The following is a 21429-nucleotide window of genomic DNA, read 5'->3' as shown; positions in this document are numbered from 1 at the left end:
GCAGGAACAAGTAGTTCTGTACCATGAAGTATCAGGTTTTTGCATATACAGGAGCAATAGATGTAGCTATATATTAAAGTAGCTATTAAAGTAGCTATATATTTTTTTTGCATTATGTGAAAACTTGTATTAGAAACCCTGATAATATCCCAATGCTAGTGTTTTCCACAAGGAAGTATTTCAGCTCATGGAAATTGTTGTATTGCTTGCCTTACAGCCCAGAGACAAAACAAATCATGTTTTCGGTCTTCTAGTATATGCAGATAAATGTGTTACAGGAGATATATACGTTGCATGCTTGCAGAGGGGTCTGTATACCTGTTGGTCCTTTTGTGATTGTATTTTTGGCAAGTTCATCAAAAGCTAGGTTTATTTTGGCCCCTGTGGTTAGAATCAGGGGTTAGAAAATTTTAAGGTGGTATGTATTTTGTAATAATATGGTAATTATGACATTGGGCCAAGGAAACTGCACTAGAGGTTTAGTGCCATTCTTATTAATACTAATAATACTGTAAATTTGGCTCAACATAAATACAGGTAATTATTTTCTTCATAAATAACCAACAGATTTATGTGCTTTTTTATTCCAGTGTGCACTTTTAAAAGAATCTACAGTCTACAAGCCAGTGCTAAGGCTTATACATGTCTAGGGAGGAGGGATTTTGGTGGAAGGGTTTTTAAAACACTTCTGAGGGAGGTGGAAGATAGTACAGGCTAAACACTGTTGATGCTGTGCTTTCTTTTAATTTACAGGTTTAGAATTCAATCCAGAAATAACAAATAAGGAAGCCTGGGATAACATCGTGAAGGAATTGCCCTTTTCTTCAGCAAGGGAAAATTTAATTCCAGGCATCCAGTGTAGATCTTCTTTTATGCTTCCACTAGCCACCTGTTTTTTTCCAGGTAAGTTAGTTATTCACTCACTCTGTTGTGTTGGCATTTCCCTTTCCACCCATACCCATTCAGTAAGCACTGATGTCAGATGTTCCATTTCTTTTTGTTTTCATCTCCTTGTGAATGCCTGTGACATGTTTGTGTCCAGCAAGCGTGTCTGGCTGGTGGCTGCTCTAGTTTATGGGGACATGGCAGCTTTCTTCTTGGCAAATAGGCACTCACACGAGAGTGTTGCCTGGGCTGGTGCCATGCAAGGAGCTCCAAGGCTGTCTCTGCCCCGGAGGTGGTCCCATTCTCTGACTTTTGACCTGTTAACTTGTAGATGAACTGTACTAATGAGATACTATAGGACTATTGGTCTTATAACTTCTGTATAGATAAATATTTATGTTCCAGAGATACCTGCTCAAGAGCATACATGAGCATTGAAATTGCAATGTCATTATCCACATACACAGAAATTTATAATATATGGTGGGTTTATCAAACTTTATCAAACTATAATATTTTTAATGAAGTAAATATCTATAATGAAAACATTTTTTTAAAAATCTGTCATAAATATGATAAACTGCTTCTCGTCATATTTCCTAGTATATTCTTTTGCATCTGAAACACCACAGGGATACTCCTTACTTTTCTGCCTGTGAATCCTTACTTTATATCAGCCCAGTTATCTTGTGCATTGCACTGAGTCATGTCTTGCTGCTTGGTAACCTTGCTGGATGATTATATTCCTCTCTGACTCAAAGGTTCCTGGGACGGAGTGCCCGGACCCGATTGCCACATTGACAGATGATGCTACAATTGCAGCATGGAGTAGCGAGGGGCTGCCCGGTGATAGGATGTCAACAAAAAATGCCACTATTCTAACAGACTGTGAGCACTGGCCTCTGATGATAGATACCCAGCAACAGGGAATTAAATGGGCAAATAAATACGGAGCTGACCTTAAAGTCATACATCTAGGACAGAAAGGGTACATGCATGCTGAAGGATTGGCTTTTATGTTTACTGCCCTGAAGTTCCCCTAATTTTTTTAAGGTATTGGTGTTTGTTGGAATGCACTTACTTGAAGATTTGAAATATTACATCACTGCTGCTTATTTATCCATAGCATCATTTTCCATTTAAAATGATACTTGAAAGAGGACCTTTTTAAATGCTGTTTTCAAGTGTTGAGGAGGAAATGAAGTGAAAGTTGAGGTGCGCTTATTATGAGGGGAAAATCATTTTTTCTTTTTAAAATTCAATGGCTAAAACCCAGTGATGAGTGGATATTTGAATGTTAGTATCTGCATTTTATTAGATAACTAAATTCTTTTCTCAATTTGCAAATTAGACTCAAAATACAATATAGATATGTTTGAGTTTCTCAATGCAAAGTGAAAACCTTTAATTTTTTAATCTTAAAAATGGAACAAGTAGGAGTGTGTTTTAGCATTTAGCTGAAAAGAAAATAAAATATTTCATTTCCATGTTAGGCATCTATAGCAAAAGGGAAAGATTTGGAAATTATAGGCTAAATTTGAATTTAGCAATGTAGGGATTTCCAGCTGCAATGTGTAAGAAAACTATGCCTCCACTTTGCAGTGTGTTGCCATAACTGTTTGTTGGGCCACCCCATGAAACAAATCAATGAACTTGCTTAAAAAGGAGGAGGAGGGGGGTGGAGTGGGGAGAAAGTAAGTCTAATAAAGAAAAACTGGTGTGTTACGAAACAGGACAGAGATGAGCAAACCAGAGATGGGGATGCTTTACATCGGTATTATTGCTAATGTCCCATGCATCTAACCAGACCCGTCAATAGTGTTCACAGATCCATTTTGAGGCAGACATAGTGGCGCTGTTGCTTTCTTTTAAGTTTTACCCAGAAGCCTAGTCTGCTAGCACCAAAACTCTCATGCCCCATTTCTCATGTGCGTGTTCCAAATGTCTGAGTACAGGGACTGTTCTGACCTCTCCCTCCCAACTGAACGACTTACAGCTCTGACAGCCATGTGATCTCCACCCAGAGGACAGTAGCTGGGCATTCAGTGCGAGATTCAAATTCAGAAAAGGTAATGCAAGGCAGAGTTAATGTCTCCTCTGTTCTGACACTGCGGAGGCAGGAGAGGTAGATCATACAAGGCAGGGGAGGGTGCGGGGGAAGTCTCATGTTCTGACCTTTTCTAGGGGATATCTGTGAATCTCATCTTTCATCACCATGCCATCTTTTTCCCAAGATTTAGAAAAAATATTGACAAATTTAGAAAATATCCTGGAAAATATTTCCTAAATTTTGAGATACCTTTCAATACACATTTTCAGGATGATAATAGGAAAAGTAAAGGAGCTTGTACTCAAGTCCTTGGTGCAAGAGAATTTCAGTCTGTTATGTCTTCCATCACTTTCCATGAAAACTTCCAACATGACTATTGAGTCCTCAAGGCAGCTGTACCTAAAGAATAATGTTCCTTTGTGGTTGCATAAGTCTACACTTCATTAAATGTTTCATCTAATGAACTGAAATGCCATGTTATTGTCTCTACTCAAATGTGAACTTGTTTTTAAGCCTGAAAGCATTCCTCTGCTTGTTTTCAAACAACAGATCAACAAGCTAGACTCTTCATGTTGAAGAATATCATGTTTATTCTGATAAAAATACGGGGAAAACCCTGAGGCATTTCTGGATGTGTCTCAAATGTTACTAAAAAGAGTACTTGGGGTTTCAGATTGTTAAAAGATAAAAATAGGCAAGATAGGTTAAATAAAAAAGCTATCTAGTTTTGGAAAGATAACCCAAGCTTTCTCTCCCTCCTTCACTCATATTTCAGGCATTGGTGCCTGCACAGTAAATCTAAGCAATACACAGCAGCTCACATCTCCTGCATATGTGAAGCTCCTGGAAGATGCACTCTTGCCCTGCACTGTGAGATCTTGAGATTATTCCTTTTTGTTGCTATTTTCTGTAATGGTATTTGAAGTACTTCAGAGTAAGATCATGTAGCTTGCTTTTTAGAATCTATAGTGAAGAGTCTCTACTGAAAATTAGCATTATACTGGTCTGAAAGAGAGATCAGAAATTGCACAGTTTAGCAAATCTTAAGGCATGAGAGAGAGGAATGTAAAACAATAGAAAGAAATTGGATTGAAAAGGACAAGGGTCACAGCAATACAGTTTTGCATTTACTTAGCAAAGGCTTCCATGCAGCACAACAGAGCTGTACACATGCACGCTGACACAAACACAACTATATGAAACTATTCAAATATAGGTTCTTCTGGTTAATGTTTTAGCAGCATTACATGACCTAGAATTCTGTGGCTCATTGAAGATGAGGCAGGTCTCCTTTGTGGAGCACTGGTAATATATATACCCCTTTATTACCAAATAAGCAGATTTTTCCTCATTCTGGATTCATTTCTGTTATTTGTTTATTTTAGTGGATGTGTTAGGTACTTTCATTTCTCCCCCTCCTCCCTCCCCTCCTAATAAAGAAAGACTAGAAAGGTATTTGTGATAGATATGGTATAGTCCAGCAGTTGAAGTTCATTAATAATTGGAATGTTGTAGAGTATGAAGTAATGAATACTAATTACTCCTTTCATGTCTGACGGCACCCTGAGGACCAATACATCAGCCCAGACTTTAATTTGGTTCTAGTAATGGTTTCATCAATAGTACATTAATTCTGTGTTTGAAAAGATATACAGTTGAACCTGACCCACACAGTAGATACCACTGTCATAAAATGGCCACATACTGACAACAACTGGATAATTACAAATAATTAAATTCACAGGGCTTCAGACAATCCTAATTTTAAGTAAAATATATCTTATCATATGAATCGACAGAAAGCATAGCAACAGAGATTTATCAACTTGTATTACTTCCAAAGCAAATTTACTAGCCTGCATATTAGAAAACTTGCTGATCTGTGAAGCAGCTTCATAAAAGTATATCTTCCCTTCCCTCTTTACCAAGATTGTTCTTGTGTCGTAATCTTGGATATTCTGTAACACCGGTTTCTGGTATTGTTTCTGAATGAAGCCTGCAAAATAAATTCTCAGCTTCTGAGAACTTCAAGTATTTGCATAAAATTGTATTTTCCTCAAAATGTGGGTTATTGTAGTGTGAACTATAGGTACTTGTTATCTCTGAAAATCAGACTTGCTTAAGTGCCTCAGTTTATATCTAGAAGCCTAACACGTTTTAGGTGTTCAAGTTTGGATAATTTTATAATTTTATTTTTGGAGCTACAAATCTCCTCAGTGGATCTTCATACACTTGAGACTGTGACTTGATGTTCAGAAAAACTTTAAAATGCTAAGATTTTTATTGAAATATTTAGGATATTTGCTTTAAGAAGAGGGAGAAAAGACATAATAAAATAATTTTTAAAAAATCAAATGTTTTTCATAGTGTTATGTAAGCATGAGAGGCATGAGAGAAAAGGTAAGTAAAATTCGTGTCCAACTTACTAGCAAAAACAATTCAAAATGCAGGTACTTAGCTTTTCTGGAGCAGATAAATTAAGGCATAAAAGTAAACAGGTGCCAATTCTACATGGTGTTGGGTTTTGGCCCTCACCTGCCACAAGAGGTGTGATGCCATTGAATAAGCTTGGTATGTACAGGCTTTAATATTTGAGTTTTATCTGTGTGTTTTCTATCCTGTCTCGCCAGAACCACCGTTTTGGAGATCACTGGATGTGAGCATTAACTATAATAGATCAATGCCATTTTGACTCATAGGAGAGAAGATAGAGGAATCAACTCATTGTTCACAACGTCCCTATTTGCATTGACATGACTTGTTACACCTGCTCAAATCCTTTGCACGTTCACAAAGTGGCAGTCATGTCTCTTCAGTTGCGAGATTAGGTTATTACAAGATTCTTTAAGACGGCTTGAAATTTGATTTATGTGCAAATGTAGCTTGTATGAACAAATTTTCATTCTTATGTGGCATGACTATTATTCATGAAACAGCAAGACAATTCACTCGGTTTCTCCACGGGGAGAAGCTTTCCTTGCTTTCAGCGTCTCACCAGCTGTGCAACTTTAAGGCAGTGCTTTTCCCACTGAACTAGTTTGACCAACGTGCACAGTCTGCCTACTGAGATTGCCTAGTAACAGCTCCATTCTGCACTTTTTTTCACCTGATTTGTTCAACTTCATTCTCTGCATTACTTGATGGAGTTTGGAAGTTGATTCCAGCAGCTTTTAATTTTAAGCAGCAGGAACTGAAAGAAGGCTCCTTCGGAAAATATGTTTATCTCCCTTTCTTCACACTGAAAAATATTGTTTCCTTTTCCTTTCCCGTCCAAGAATTTATCACTTGTATTCATTCTTGCTGAGCTGATCCAAAACATTTAGCTACAGGAAACTCCCCTACTTTCTGACATTTAGAGTCATGGCATGTTTTGGAGAACATCTGCTCTGAAAGGTACTCTTTTTAATTTTCAGTTGCATGAAAGTGTCTGCCAATAAAAATTTTTGCATAAACTCTTGAACCATTTCATGATATGAAGTCATGTTCCCATACTCAAAATGACTTTGTCTTTTAGATCCTGTCTTTGAAAGTCTTAGGTGTTTTTTCCTTGGGCAGCAGATAGACAAGGGGAAAGCAGTTCTTTGTGCTAATAACGCAGATTTTGGCAGATCAGACCAGATGTTGCACTATTCCTAGACTTTTAATAGCTGAGAGTTTAGCACTCGTTAATTTCTGGGATGTGTTTATTTTATATTCTCTTTTGCTAAAACTCAAGTTATACCTCGAAGTTTGTACAGGATTTTAAAAGTGCTTTGTGAACCTCTTTTGAATCCCATAATCAAATTTATTTCAAGATCTATGAGAATTTCAACATGAAAGAACTAATGGAGAACAATCTCCTTTTTAATTTACTTTTGTATGTTCTTAAATAACAGGGACCTGGAGCTCATATGGAAGATGTTCTGTCTATTCCTGTGTAGAACTGTGCATTAATTCAGTCCATTCTATCTACCTTTGCTGGGTGGAACAGGAGATTATGAGGAAAAAATTGCCAAAAGTGAACTCATCTTTAGTAATTTCTTTGGCAATCGTTGTTTTGATATGCCTTTATCATGGACTTCCATAAATAGTGCCTATATCTGCTACTTTTCTTAAGAATCCAGAATTCACTTCTAAACAGCTATATTTCATTGAAAAAAATGAAATAATTCTGTTGGGTTTCCCCACCTCTGTGTTTATCGTTGTTGCTTATACTCCTTGAACCATGTGAGAGCTATAGAAAAACATTTATTTTTCCCAGATCTGTAATTAACACAAAACCTAGAATAGCTGCAGTAATAAAACCCACTGAGTCATTATGTAGTTTTGCCTTTCATAGATGATAATCACAGAAATTGGTAATTTATTGCTCCTGTGAATTGAGAACCTATAAACGAAGTACTTGAATCAAGAACTTTAAAACTTAATGTGTTGCCATGTAGATCTGAAATATAGTATTTCAGATCCTTGGCAAAGTTTTTGCCACAGACAAAGCAAACCAAAAAAGTTGGCTTTTGTCAGATTTCTGCTTCTCTCTTTTGCCTCTGTGTGTGCGTGTATTGAAAGTGGAGCAAAATTACTCTCTCTCTGTCAAGTGCTACTCTTTTGTTCCCTCCAGCTGTAGCCAGCTTTGAAGGTTGTGGAGGGACCACAGTATCAGAATTGAAATCCACATTGCAGAACTTGAAGGTGAATTCACGTCCACATAAGAAAGGTTGTATTATCTGAAGGACATGACTGTATGGCTAGATTATTTCACTATTATACAAGTATAAACCGGGAAAAGTCATCTCCAGTAGTTTGCATGGCATACAACGTACATGTCTGATGTTGAGTTTGGTAGAGTCGTGGGTTTCCTAGCACTAGACATATTATTTTTAGGAATTCACTTGCAGTATAATATAAATGACTGTCTTTTTTTCCTGATCCTGGGTGAAATGCAGAAGTGCTTTCAGCACACCATTTCATTTAGCCTACGCTTTCTGGCTAAGGGCACGTCAGAAGCAGACAAGGATGTTAAGAGTTGAAATATGTGTCCATGACTCTGGCAGTGCTCTACAATATCCTAGAAAGAAAGTGATGTTATAATTTGTACAGAAAGGACTTGGTTTATTCATGTTCTGATGCGACTTTCATGGATTACATTTTAAATGTTTAAGTGCTTATGCTATTGCGATCTTTCTGAAGATTGATTTAAAAAACGTCAATTTGAGTTTTGTGAAAAGCACTTACGTCTACATATGTTCTATTGTATAAATGTTCCACTGATTTTTTTTTTTAAGCAGAATTTTGTTGCTCATGTTTGGATCTTCTTTCTTGACAGAGAACATTGAGAGCCATTGTTGTACAGCGAATATTGTACTTGTGCTCGTGTGTGGCAGGTGATGTCTGAAGATTGGCATACTGCTCACTGTGCAAGTAGATGACAGAAAGCTGTGGCACCTGCTCACTTCAGACCAGATGCACAGCACACACTGTAGTGTATGAGCAGTGTTTCCTTTTTTTTTTTTTTGGTGCTGTGCCATAGAAGTAGGACTATGAACTTTGTTGCCTCACCGCTGGGCTCCAAAATGGTACTTCAGCAGTTGTAGTGTTGATGCATGGGACAGGCTGACACCTCTCCTTGAAGACAAAGGGTCAGGAAATGGCATCTCTTCGGTAAGGGATCTTATTCAGTGAATAAAAGGTGAACCTAAGTATAACTCATTCTTTCACCCAGCAAATAATTGATTTGGAACTTAACATTTGCCTTAAAAAATTATTTTTGTTATTTCTCTGTCCTCTGGACACTATCAGTTTGTTATAAATAGTTTTTTAGGATTTACTGCTAGGCTATTTCAAAAAAAAGAAGAGTGAGCTATATATGCGGAAATGATTGTAAGATCTGACAGCTATCCCATTAAGGGTTGTTTGCAAACTTTCCTAAGCTTGTGGTAAGTAATGAAGAGAGACATTTACCCCTAAGCCACAGACTCTTCAGTACAGCAGTGAATAATCTACTGGTGTGTCTGCTGTATATGCAAATGCAGCTTTGTCAGTTAAAAAATGCTCTGTGTATTCTTCATGTAATTTTGGTGTGTTCAATCATCCTTACTCTGTTTCTTAAGCTGCAGGCACCTAAAGTTTGGTTTGTGTCCATTCCCCATGCTGCCAAGATCATGCAGTACCCGTTTTTGCAACTTAAGATATTTATGGGTTTTTAATTCAGTGAGGTCCCCATTCTTGTGAATTTTATTCTTTCCCAGATACATCAGTACTGAAGACAAGGAATGTGAATTCAACAAGAATTTCTGTCTCATCCTTCACAAGATACTGGCTAATCCTCACTACAAGCCAGAACTGCAGGCTGAGACCACCCTCATTAATTTCACTGTCATCAGGGATGGGCTGGAAGATCAGCCGTTGGCTGAGGTTGTTAGTGCTGAAAGACGAGACTTAGAAAAACATAGGACTAAGACTATAAGACTATCTTTTGATCTGTCTGTCTCCCCTTCTGAGTTTTTAAGGCTAGCATTAATACACCTGTTTGAATCTGCTATACAGTAACTGTTAGTAACCCATTGTAAAGTTCAGATTCTGCCAAGTGTAGAAAGTATTTCTACTGATTTGCTCAAATTCATGCTCCCAGTGGGCTAATTTCTGCTGGAAATTATATTTATTGTGACCTTATTCCCACACTTGTCTCTATTGCTTGGTTTGCTCTGTGCATTGCATTTAATTTACAGTGCAGGATTAAAGCCCTCTGCAGTGCTTTCTGCTTCAGTGATCTTGAGCCAATAAGTGTGAATAAAATTTCATGCCAGTCCATGAGAGGATATGATGGCACTGTTAGGACCTGGGGCATTTGGTTAATAAATCATAATTTATTCCTGCAAAGATGCAGTTCTGTGGCAGCTGCGGTCATACCCATGTATAGTAACTTAAGAAGAGAAACACTTTTATAGCTGGTTATAGAAAGGACTTTGAGCAAACTGTGATCTATGAGCGAAAAAGTTAAAAAATACTTAGGGGTGTGAAATGAATAATAAGAATACTTCCTATTTTTCTAATGTGTCTTTGCAGTTATCTCATGGAATTTACTAACTTCATCTGCAAGATTTGCTACACCTCTTTGAGGTGCTGCTGCTTCATGCAAGGGCAAAGCGAGTTTATTACCCCTTGAAGAATTAAAGCCATATACTTGGGAACATGATCTGAAAACAGCTGGCCATTTTCCTCTGCATCTGCACGTTGTTCCAGGTGGGACGGTACGCTTACAACACCTGTATCACCTCGGGGGTTTGGTTGTGAGGGTCAGATTCTGATGGAGAGCTCCCCATAAGACTGGTCAAGCTCTTTACTGCTAGAAGGTCAGGCCAGCAGAGCAGGCTACGACCAGGCTTTCCCACACTGCCTGCTGCTGAAGTGAGCTTCTCCAGCCTTGTGCTGCGCTCAGTTTTCTCAACTGCCATGTAGGTTACCACTTGCCATCTCTGGCAAGATCCCAATCCCTTTGTGTAGTCTGAGGGAGAAGGCGGCTAGGGGAGAGAGAAAGTTCTGGTCTGTGGCAGCCTGAACCTTCTTGCTTTGAGTGTTCCAGAACCTTAGTTCTAGTGTACTGGAACAGGAGGTAAAGTGTCTTTTTCAGAAATTAAATTAAATCAACTGATGTAATTAAATAGAAAATGCAATTCACAAATGCTGTAAAATGGTGGTGGGGGGTGGTTTGCTGCCGTTGTTTGAATACAGTGTTTTCGTTCTCTCTGCTAGTAAGCCCTGGCCAAGCAGCAGAACCGCTTCAAGACTGAGCTCAGGCAGCTGGAGGATGACATGCTGCTCAGCCTGGCAGCTGCCCAGGGCAGTTTTTTAGGCAGTGAACTTGTAGAGAAACTCGGATCAACAAAATCAGCTGCAGCAGATATACAGTGCAAGGTAATAATAGTTGGACTGTTTTTTTAACAGCTTAACATCACCTGTACAATGTAAATTATTAATTATTTTTAGTGAAATATTTCTGTGAACTTGGAACAGCCAAATTCCTGTCCATCCAGTAAGTGCTGTCCATCCACAAGGTTTCATATATATGGTATATAGCTGTCACGTAATATCTTCTTTCCTTTTGATTTAGGTGCTTGAGTTAGTACTGAAAAGAAATAAGTATCAACATGAAATCTAAACAAATATATTCTATATGACTGCCATGTTTTCACAAGTGAGTAGGCATATTGCCACAGAAAAGAGTCATTCCCTAATTTTTACAGAAGAAGCTTGCTTACCTTAAATATTTGCTACTGTCTGAAATAAAGTCAGTTTAGTTCTATAGTATATCCATATTATTTTTTTTGCATGGGTAGGAATATTTTGGCAATTGTGTGGGATAATCACGGCGCATTAGAAAATTAATGAGACAGCTGTCATCTGACAGATAGCTGAAGAAAATGAAGCTCAGATTAATGTGGTAAGAGAGCATTACAGACCAACAGCAATTCTTTACTTTGTTAGTAACAGTCTGGGTAGCATCAAACCCATCTACCAGTTTTCACTGATGATAAAAATTTCTCTTGCTGATTCGGTTTCAAAGTGCAAGGAACAGAATTCTGCCTCCAGCAGTGATGCCTAATACATTAGTTATCACTTGTACCAGATGTTTACATTTGCAGAGCTGTGTGTCTGAGAAAGGAGAACATGATGTGATCTCCTGCTGCTCTGTAGCATGGTACCTTCCCATGAGTCTCTTTGTCATCTATCACCATTCTGACGGTGTTTTCTGACTGTGCTTGTACAGTTAAGCTATCTTGTTAAGCTATCCCACAGGGTCAGGACGGAGGAGTTTTGAGGGATTCTGTATAAACAATTCACTGTGGCAAATCTACCAAATGATTTAATGCTATGAGGAAGGGAGATCACCTGCTGCAAAATTACCAGCTTGCTTAAGTGAGAGGTTCTGCCTGCGGAGTTAAGTAAGAAAGCAGAAGAGTATTGCAGTTTGCAGCCCTCACCCCTGGTTTGCTGAAAGTTTCCTTTAAAGCCTCTTGGCAGGACTGCTTTGCATTTTAGACTGCTTAGGACAGCTCTTCTGCCCTAAGCCTACAGTCAGAAAGCAATTATCTTATAAGCAGAAAAGCAAAAAGCAGAATTCAAACAAATAAAAAAAATTGTACTTATTTTAAGGCCTTCAGTGAAGTCTTCCACAAAGCAGTTGAGCAGGCTGAAAAATCAGAGGATATTCAGTGTTGTATCTCTAACCTGACAGAAGCTGTTACATAATCAACCTTTATATTCACAAGCCAAGGACTTTCCAAAAGGGGTAAGTTCATTTTCTTAGCCCAGACAGCTTTTCAGGTTAGGAAAAATTTTCAGATTGCTGATGGTAAAACCTATTTACTGGGATTGCTGTTTCTTCACCAGGAGGTGATGTGTCTTCCCAAACAAGTTAACTTGTTACCTTGTGGCTGTGCAGTTTCTCACATGGTGTGACTGCTGTTTCAATATCCATAATAATTGCAGAAATTCCAAAGATGCTTTTATGTAATTCTTTTCATTTAAATGCTGCAATGATTTCATGAAGCTACGCTGAGGATAAATAGCACGACTTCGCAGCTTGTGGTTGGATAATTAGGGTTGAAATTGATGCAGTATGTAAAGTAAGAATTCAGTAAATAATATGTATCCATATCACATTCAGGCTTTTATTTTTTCCTTTTAACTTTGGTACCTGTATGCCCTGGAAAAAAATCAGGAGTCAGTTGTTCTGGATGGCAAGTTTTGCCCTGACAAGCTTTCTCCAGGTTGTATGACAGTGCTGATCAGTACCAGATGTAGGAATTAAACCAGAAACCAACAATTTGGGAAGAAGGTAAAAAAAGTATGAATTGAGAAATCCAATTTCGTGGAGGATAGGAAAAAAGGAATCACTCCACACAGTGTTAAAAGCAGACAGAAAGGTCTGGAAGAGAAAGGAAAGAGAAGGGGGAAAGGAAAGGAAAGAGAAGTAGCTGCTGTTGTTGGTTAGTTCATCTTAAAATTTGAGTGAGTTTGTCTTTCACTGCATATATAAACAGCAGTTATATTTTCTGCAAGAAGTTTTGACTGACAGGTTATGTTGGCTTTCGTTTTTAACAGGTAAAGTTTAGCTCTGTGTGTGTAGGAATGGTTTTGAAAAAATTTGTCGCACCTTTTAGTGACTAATAGCTAAGAATCATTCCATTTGCAATAATTTTCAAATCAATGTTTTCAAATATTGTTAAAACAAGATATAAATTCTTATATCAGAGTTTTAGAAAAAGCAGCCATAGGAATTTTTGTTGCTTTGAGCTCTCAGTAATACTTTGAGCAGTGAATACTTAAAGGCAGAAGTGGCTCTGAAGCAAGTCTGATGACCTTCTTCAATTTTGTACACTGTCAAGATTCTTCTAAGATGTAAAGAGACAGAGCTCCTTCAATTGGATTTCCTTCTTCGATTCAGAGTTGAACACACTTTCAAGAGTCCTGTTGACTTCTTAAGTACTCCATCATGGAGTGCCATTACGGTAGGTTGGGAAAATTGCTTTGCAGTTCTAAATCTTTTCTGATGTTATTTCCAGAGGCATGTTACAACTAGAAAATTTCAGATAAAACCATACATTCCACTATAATTTTTAGAACTAGTGATGCTTTCAGAGAGAAGCTATCTTTGCTTTTTGAGTGTATTTTTCCTTAGACGTCATGTACTGTGCTTTATGAGGAAATTCTGTTTTACCATAACTTGTCCAGTCCCCTAGAAATCTAATTTTGATCTCCATACCACTCGTTACTACAGTAAATGTCCCATACAAGGTTTCCAGTTTGTGATATCTTGATATTTAACAGTAAGGAAACAGTATGGCAATATTGACCAAAGTAAACTCTTGTGAATAATATTATCCATGTATATGTATATATGTAATTTTGTATTTTAAGGTAAGTCCTGAGTCTCTTCTAATAGGCTCAGCTATGGTTTTTTACAAACCCCCAAAGTATCAGTATTTGTCTTCCTATTTCAGTCTTCACACAAAAGGTTCATCACCTATATTTATGTCTTTGGCATGTTTCCAGGCTAAGGCAGTGATGGATGCATTCAGGAGGTTAGATAAAGATATTGAAGGATCCACCAAGAGGCGGAAGAAGTGGGTGGACTCAGAATGTCCACAAAAAGAATAGCTCCCCCAGGAATGGACAAACAAAAGCTCTCTTCAGAAACTAATCATACTGAGGGCGTTCCATCCAGACAGAATGACGTACAGTCTTAGGTATGAAATCTGAGTGTATGTCTTTGGAGGCAAGTGTGTGTGAGGGTGGCTTGTGTGTGTCAGTATGGAGAAACTCGGATCTTAAGAGGCAGGCAAATAGCTTATAATACTGGGTGATCAACCAGAATTTGAAATCAATGACTGTGGTCTTTCCCTGCCTGTTCTGCCAGTGAAGAGTTTATGAAGAGGTGGTGTGGTGAGACACGAGTCACAGCAAGAGCTATGCCTGTGGCATCTTTTGGACTGCATATAGGTACCCTGGGGAGAATGATCATTAATAAATATTGTTAATAGCTAAAAGTGTATTTCTCAATGTTCTCATTATGGTATTAAGACTGGTAGCTAACCCCATGGGATGACAATTTTTCAGGCCTCCCTTCTTTAAATTCTGTGATATCATGAAAGATTTAGTTGTGGATAGTTACAGATCTTTTCCCAGCTGTTTTCCAGTTGTACTGTTGTAGTTTTTGATCCTAAGTGATATTCTCATAGACCTGATCCTCCACACTCCAGCATCACAGCTTTTACTCATTCACATGCCTTCTGAGAAAGCAGTTTTTCTGCCCTGAGTGTCCATTCTGTCCAGTTGCCCTGTCTTTACATGGCAGTATTGCCTGCAACTAGTGGCTTCTTGGACTCAGTTACTGAAGAGCTCCTTTTCCTTCAGAAGTTGCTGCTTTCTGTCACATGTCCCTGTCCCACAGAGTAATGGGAGTGATCATCTTCTGTCTTTCTTCACCACCTCCCCTTCTTGCCTTCAGTTCACTTCCCTGATGCTTTCTTTAATGAAACAACTATTACACCATCGCTGTCAGCTCCTTAAGTCTGAGAATGCTGCAGGCTCGAAGCCTGTATCAGGGAACATTTGTGGTGTTTAGTGCATGTTTTCTGTATGTGTAGGAATTTCATGAAGGAAGACCTTGGCTCGAGATATATGGAAAGCACAAGGGTGGACTTCGCAAAATGATATGAAGAGAACAGTGCAGACATTCTTGTGTTTTTCATTCTGTCTCCAGAATAAGACCCACTTGAACATACCGAGACACTACGTAAGCCTCTTAATTCCTTCTGGTGCAAGGATCACTCAACTGTCTTCCCATTAAAGAAAGAAAAATTGAGTTTGAAAGTGAAATGGAGCACGCAGGGCAAGAAATGTAGATAAATGGATATCCGATTATACGGTTGTGTGTATGTGCCCATGCACACGTACGTGTATGGGTGTATTTCTACCACACAGAACCAAGCCTTCTGGAATCATCTGTCACTACGATGGAGTAGACGTTACTATAGGAAAGTTGGGCACGGTTTATTTTCAGTGGAAGATTCAAGTTCTAAAGTTTCTTCCACCCCCATCATATTCATGGTAATGGGGTGGATGAAAAGTATAAGGCCATAAGCACTACAGTATGAAGACATTTTTACACTGAGCTTTCCTCTGCTTGGCATAATGCAGGTTTCCTTTGTACTGTTTTCTACCTTTTGACTAGATGAGGGCCAGAGGGCAATTTTCTCCATGCTCATGTAATCTTGTGCCCCCTGTGACTAAATAATGGTCATTATACAAACTATATTCAATTGTATAGGGCTCTGTGGCTTTATGCTTTACTATTCCCCACAGACAATAGTGAGAATACCAGGTTAATACAGCTGTGACCTCACTGTGCTCAATTTAAACTCAGGCCTCACAAGGTAAGAGGCTTGTGCATTTACCCACTGAACCAATCAGTTAAAACACTGATGTGATATCTACCACATGTTGCTCCCTTTTTCATAAGGGAATTGCTCTGTACCCCCTGTAAGAGTTTCTAAAGCTCAGTAACAATGCCGAGCATCTATCAAAATGTCAAAAGGTTCATTATCTTAAAACCAAGGGAACAGATTTCTGCAGGCTTTTTCTAATACCAGCAATAAGGCCACTGTTGAGAGCTCGCAATTTTGCTTGTTGAAATTGTAAGGGTTTAGTGAAGTGCTTCAGAAGAAGTAATATGCATTGCACAAGTGATAGTGAAATTAATGGGGGCATTATCATTCTTTTTCCTTTCTGCTCTGCTGATTTTCCTATCTCCTCCCCCTCTGTCACTCACCCTTCCCCAATTATTTCTTTTACAGGCAAAAATATTAGGTTCACTATAGACTCTGGAAGATTTCATAACACCTTTTTAGGACAAGGGCAGGAGATGGTTGCCGAGGAGGCACTAGAGAAAGCTGCCAGATATGGCCAGGTTAAATGTCATATTAATAGAGTGTGTCATGTTTTTCTGAACACCGTCCTCACCCTCCCAGGAGGAAGAGGGGAGATAAAACAGAAAGATTCTGGTGGGTAGGTGGGACTGCCCTCAGGCATACACTTCCCCCACATAATTAAGAGCTCCTGTTCCACTGATTGGGCCATAATGGAGACTTTGATGAAATGGGTCTGACTACCCCTTGGGAAGCTGTATAATTGGCTCTCGAGTGCTGCTCTTCTGAGACAGTAACTGCAGCTTTGGCCAGCATTGTATGGATCAAGAACCCACCCTGCAGCGGACAAAAAGATCTGTGTGATGCCCTGGTAAGCTGTGGTTCCCAGCATCATGTCGGAGCTGACGGGAGCACCACAACTGTAATGCTACCGAAAGAAGGTGCTTGCCTCCCACCGTTTTACACTAAATAGCCAATGGATATTTGTAACCACCCCTTTGCCCTGAACGCAAACAAGAAGGGCATGTTCCAGGCCTTGATATTAAGGGGGTCATGGCGACCAGATGATTTCTTCTTCTGGTTTTAACCTCAGCAGTGTATGCATTTGGCTGTCAACCAGGTTGCCTGCAACAAAGAGATGGGCTGGGCTTAGTGTTGTCTGACAGCTGAAATAAAATCACCATGGGATTAGTGAGGGTCCTTGGTGTGCTAGGCACTGTGCAAACACACACAAACTGACCCCTTCATCAGCACTGAAACTGGAAGAATTCTTTAACCAGGTTTCACATGAATCTAGCTGCGCAAGTCTGAAAATAACCCTGCTTTTCTGCTAATGAATATAAAAATGCTGCTGCGAAGGAAAGAACAGAGTTGTTTTTCAGGGGGATGGTTTTCTGAGTTTTTCTGAGGACAGGGTGAGAAAATGGGAGATGGCAGAGACCCTGAATCAGCCATGTGTGTGTCTGAAGCCACAGGGATAAATGACGAACATCTGAGAGGCTTCTGGTGTTCCAGCCTGTTATGCCTGGCTTCTGTGGGAGGAGGGAGGTGACTATTTTGCTGTGAAGATTTTTGATAGTGAAGGGCTGGGAAAAGTCCAAAAGAAGACTACATAAAGATTTTGCACCAAATCTGAAATGATGCTAGAGCTAGTGGGATTTGGATGTAGATTTTGATTTACTCAGTGCTTCTCAAGCTTCAGTCTTCTGGGGTTTGGCCTATATGTTTATGTTTAAAAAGAAATCCTGGAGCAAAAAGATGATGTATTTTTCTTATGTATTTTGTTGGAGGCTAGGGGGTGTATAATTACATATTTTTAAAACCCTGCTGTTCTGACTAACCTGGGAAATACTTAAGAAATTGCCTTAGCTTCAGATATATGCCCTTGAAGCAGGGAGGAAATTTTTTTACTGACCTCAGCAAGAGATAGGTCAAGCTCTTAGTGCAAAAATCTTGCTGGAGGTGAAGCTGAGGGAAGTCCAGAAGGTGGTAGGATAGGATGTTGAGGCAAGAGGTAGGATAAGTATGTTGTGGAGTAAGCAATGCAAGGTCTGAAAAATGGTAGGCAAAACAATTGGCATAGAGGTTTCGAGACTGACTTGAATTTTTTTTGGTAACAGATTTAACTCCTGTGTCAGTCTTACATTAGTTTCTCAAACTCAGACATCTGATACATCAGTTATTCTGTTAGCGTATTAAGGCTTGAATCACTTTTGCTTTGCAGTGGATGGATGTAGCCTAAATGAAAATCAGGCACCACCAGATTGCTATCATGTAATCGGATATGTAAGTCTCCCTCTTTTTTCATCCCCATCAGATCTCATGATAAAGTGATGCAGCAGCCAGCGCATGACTGACATTGTATTCTGGTGTATGGAGTTGTAATTCCTCTTGTGCGGCATGGAGGTGGAAGCCAGTGCACAGCAGCAAAGAACCAGCAAGAAGCCATAAGGCTGAGCTGCAATTTGAGTTGAAATGTTAATTCTGTAAGAAAAAAGGGGAATGTGGGCTAATGGAGGGGTGAAAGGAGCTGTAGCCCAGCCACACTGTAAACCCTTCTCTTGATATTCCCGTATTTCACCAGTAGGTGCTTTGGAGGCAGATACTGTTCCATTAGAATGAACTTCCCTGATCTATCAATGACTTTCCACTGTCTTCATATAGTAAGTATCTTAATGACAATTAGACTCTGAAGTGGTATGAAACATATCGTTAAAGTGGTAGGATAGCTGTAAACATTTTTCTTTGTCTAGCACTTCTTCCATCTTGCTCTGGTCTGCATTGGACATGGTTTGTCTAAGGTCCCAGTTCTACAGGGAACTTAAGTAGAGACTAAGTGCTTTTCTGAGTCATGCTTATCCTTACATAGGATAACACCCTCACCCATACCCCCAGATCATTTAACCTGGAGTTTGTGATGGTTTTGTTAGCTTCAGAATCAAAGGCTGAAACTTCAGAGGCTAAAGGTAAAACCTCTGTTACTGCAAGAAACAGCACAGTGGCTAAGAATCTTCAGGTTTATTCTTTGTATTATCAATCTATGCTTTGAATTAAGTAACAGCTATTTTTTATTATAAAGCCATAATAACAATGTCTTAAGGATAACATAAATTTGTTTTCTTACAATAAACATATTGGTTGTTTTTCAACAAAATATTAATCTAGTAGCCAAGTGGCTAGGAACATTGGAAAAATTCCTTGAGCAATACAGTGAAGAAAGTCGTCCTGATTTCCATTTTTTTATTAGTGCTGAACCAGCTCCAACCCCAGAAGAGTTGGAATACTAGAAAAATTGATTGAAATTACCAGCTTACCTCCTACAGGAATGCTGGCTAATTTACATGCTGCACTCTACAGTTTTGACCAGGTAAAAGCAAGATGTAATTTTTATTCTTATTAATTTGTTTTAATTACTCCTTCCCCCATGGGGAGAAGTGATAACATTGATGACTGCTTTGTAGGAGAGCAGAACTTTGGGATCTTCGCACTTCCAAACTGATCCGACATCTGCAGGGTGCCAGCCCTCTGTGCCCTGTGCTGCCTCCATGTTTCCCATCAATGTTGGCCAGGAAGAAACACGTGATAGTAATGAGTACGTTTGTATTATTAAGTATCTAGCTATAGGTATACATAGGTATGCTTACAAAGATAGAAAAGTGCAATTATCACAGCAGCGTTACCCATCTGTGCAGTCTTATGTAAAAAAACCTGTCCATGCTCTACACTCAGACCTCTCTTACTCAGTGATACTCACTGATTTTGCTCAGCTCTATATTTGGTTTAACCATGTCAGTTCTCCTGCAGAGTGGGTTTATGTACGCAGATGTTCAGGCAATGGCTCAGTACCCTGTATATGAATTCCTGTAGTTAGGCATAAAGAAAGGAATTCATGAGCAAGAATTACATGTCATTTGTTGTTTTGTCTTTCACTCTTCCCCTGCGTGAGGTTCCATGGAGCTGCTTTGTGGGTGGGAAGAAGTAGGAGAAAGAAGACATGAAAATGTGGAGGACAGGGGTGTCACTAGGTGTGTGTAGCCTCCTTCCTTCTGGATCCCTAGTTATCCTGGTCTGTTACCCTGAGGAACTTGTAGACAGATCTTCAAGCTCGGTGCAAGTCATCTTCCCTGCAGTTGTGAAAGCGCTGGAGCAGCAAGCTTTTTTGTGTCAGCAAAGCAGACCATGATAAAGACAACCGTAACTGTACACTTTAGCCTTCCAGCAATGTGTTAGCATGAGTTTGTTTGAGCACGGGCTGCGTAAAGGCAGAGCTTGGATGTGAAAAGGGTAAGAGTGGCTGTTAAAGGGAGCTCCATTAACCAGTGCCCAGGAAAAGAGCTGTGTCAAAGCTACCTTGGCTACAGCTGCATCAATTTTGATAGTATGAGGTGATTTGGAAAGATCCTTGTGAGAAAGGGAGGATGGCCCAGGTTTTGGCCCTGGTTTTGTGGCTGAACTGGCAACTATTAATAAACATTTTTTTTTCTTTTTTTATAACTTCATTATAGTAATATTTTAATGGAAAACTGTTCTTTTGACAGCCAAGAGTTTATCCCTGTGAAGTTCCTTCTACACATCTGTGTTTTTATGGGTATCAAAAGTAATTTTGTTATGTCAGTTACTTCTGAAACTAAAAGGTATAATATAGAAAGCTGTCAGAACCAAGAATGAATTTCTACAGGTTTTAAATAAAATGGCAAATAGTTTGTCTCAGTAATTTAAAAAACAGATGCAGCCCTGTGCAGAATCTCATTTTGCTGAGATTCTTTGCTAACACTATGAACAACAGAGGCAAAAGAAAAATTATTAAACTTTCAAATATGAGTCTTTGGGAAACAGTCTAAAATTTGAAAGAGTAGTATGCTCTTAAATAAATTTTAAACTGGCAAATTTTCTACTTAGGATAAATCCTATGGATGATGTATGCTGAGAAAATATAGTGGTTGGTTGAGTAATATTCATGGAGTTCTAGTTAAAGTCTCTATTTTTATTGGTTTCAGTAGCACAACAGTTCTCTTTCCTAGGGGACATTTGGGAATAAAAAGGTAACCATCAACACCTTTGCTTCTGGGAATTACTGCAAAAAATACTGCTTAATAGTCACTCATCACTAAGAAACCTGTTTTTCACTTTCTTCAGACTCCAGGCTTGTGAGCGCTCCCTTTCGGCAGCTGAGGCAGGCACAGCTGTCGGTAACGCTGCCAGCTGTTAACTGGATAAATGTATTCCTTTTTTCTTCGACAGGATACCCTTAAACTGTGTACCAGCGAAGAGGAGTTTAAAAGCATCCTTTTTCCTCTGTGCTATTTCCACATTTGCCTTGCTGAGAGACTGAAGTTTGTCTCCCAGGGCTGGAATGGAAGGTCCCCATCCAGTGCTAGAAATCTCGCCAGCTGCGTCCGTGTCCTCTGCGGCTGTTCAGAGACTTACGAAGGTAAGAAGTAGTGGGAAGGAAACCACACACCAAGGTCATTTTGACTTAATCAGCTGTTTATACTGAATAAGGGGGATGCAGTTCTTCTCTTAGGCTGTTATTTAAGTAGCTGGTATTATATGATGATGCTGCTGAGTATGAAAATAAACCAGATCAAA

The 21429-nt window shown here is 39.1% G+C and overlaps 1 pseudogene; it reads left to right on the top strand.

Moving 5' to 3' along the window:
- LOC104512643 overlaps positions 1–21429 on the top strand; it is a 49516-nt pseudogene that overhangs the window by 13965 nt on the left and 14122 nt on the right.

Source organism: Eurypyga helias, unplaced genomic scaffold (assembly GCF_000690775.1).
Source record: "Eurypyga helias isolate BGI_N326 unplaced genomic scaffold, ASM69077v1 scaffold12457, whole genome shotgun sequence".
NCBI classification, from domain to species: Eukaryota; Metazoa; Chordata; class Aves; order Eurypygiformes; family Eurypygidae; genus Eurypyga; species Eurypyga helias.
Note: the sequence above shows the minus strand (reverse complement) of the source record. Positions and strands in the feature narration are given on the sequence as shown.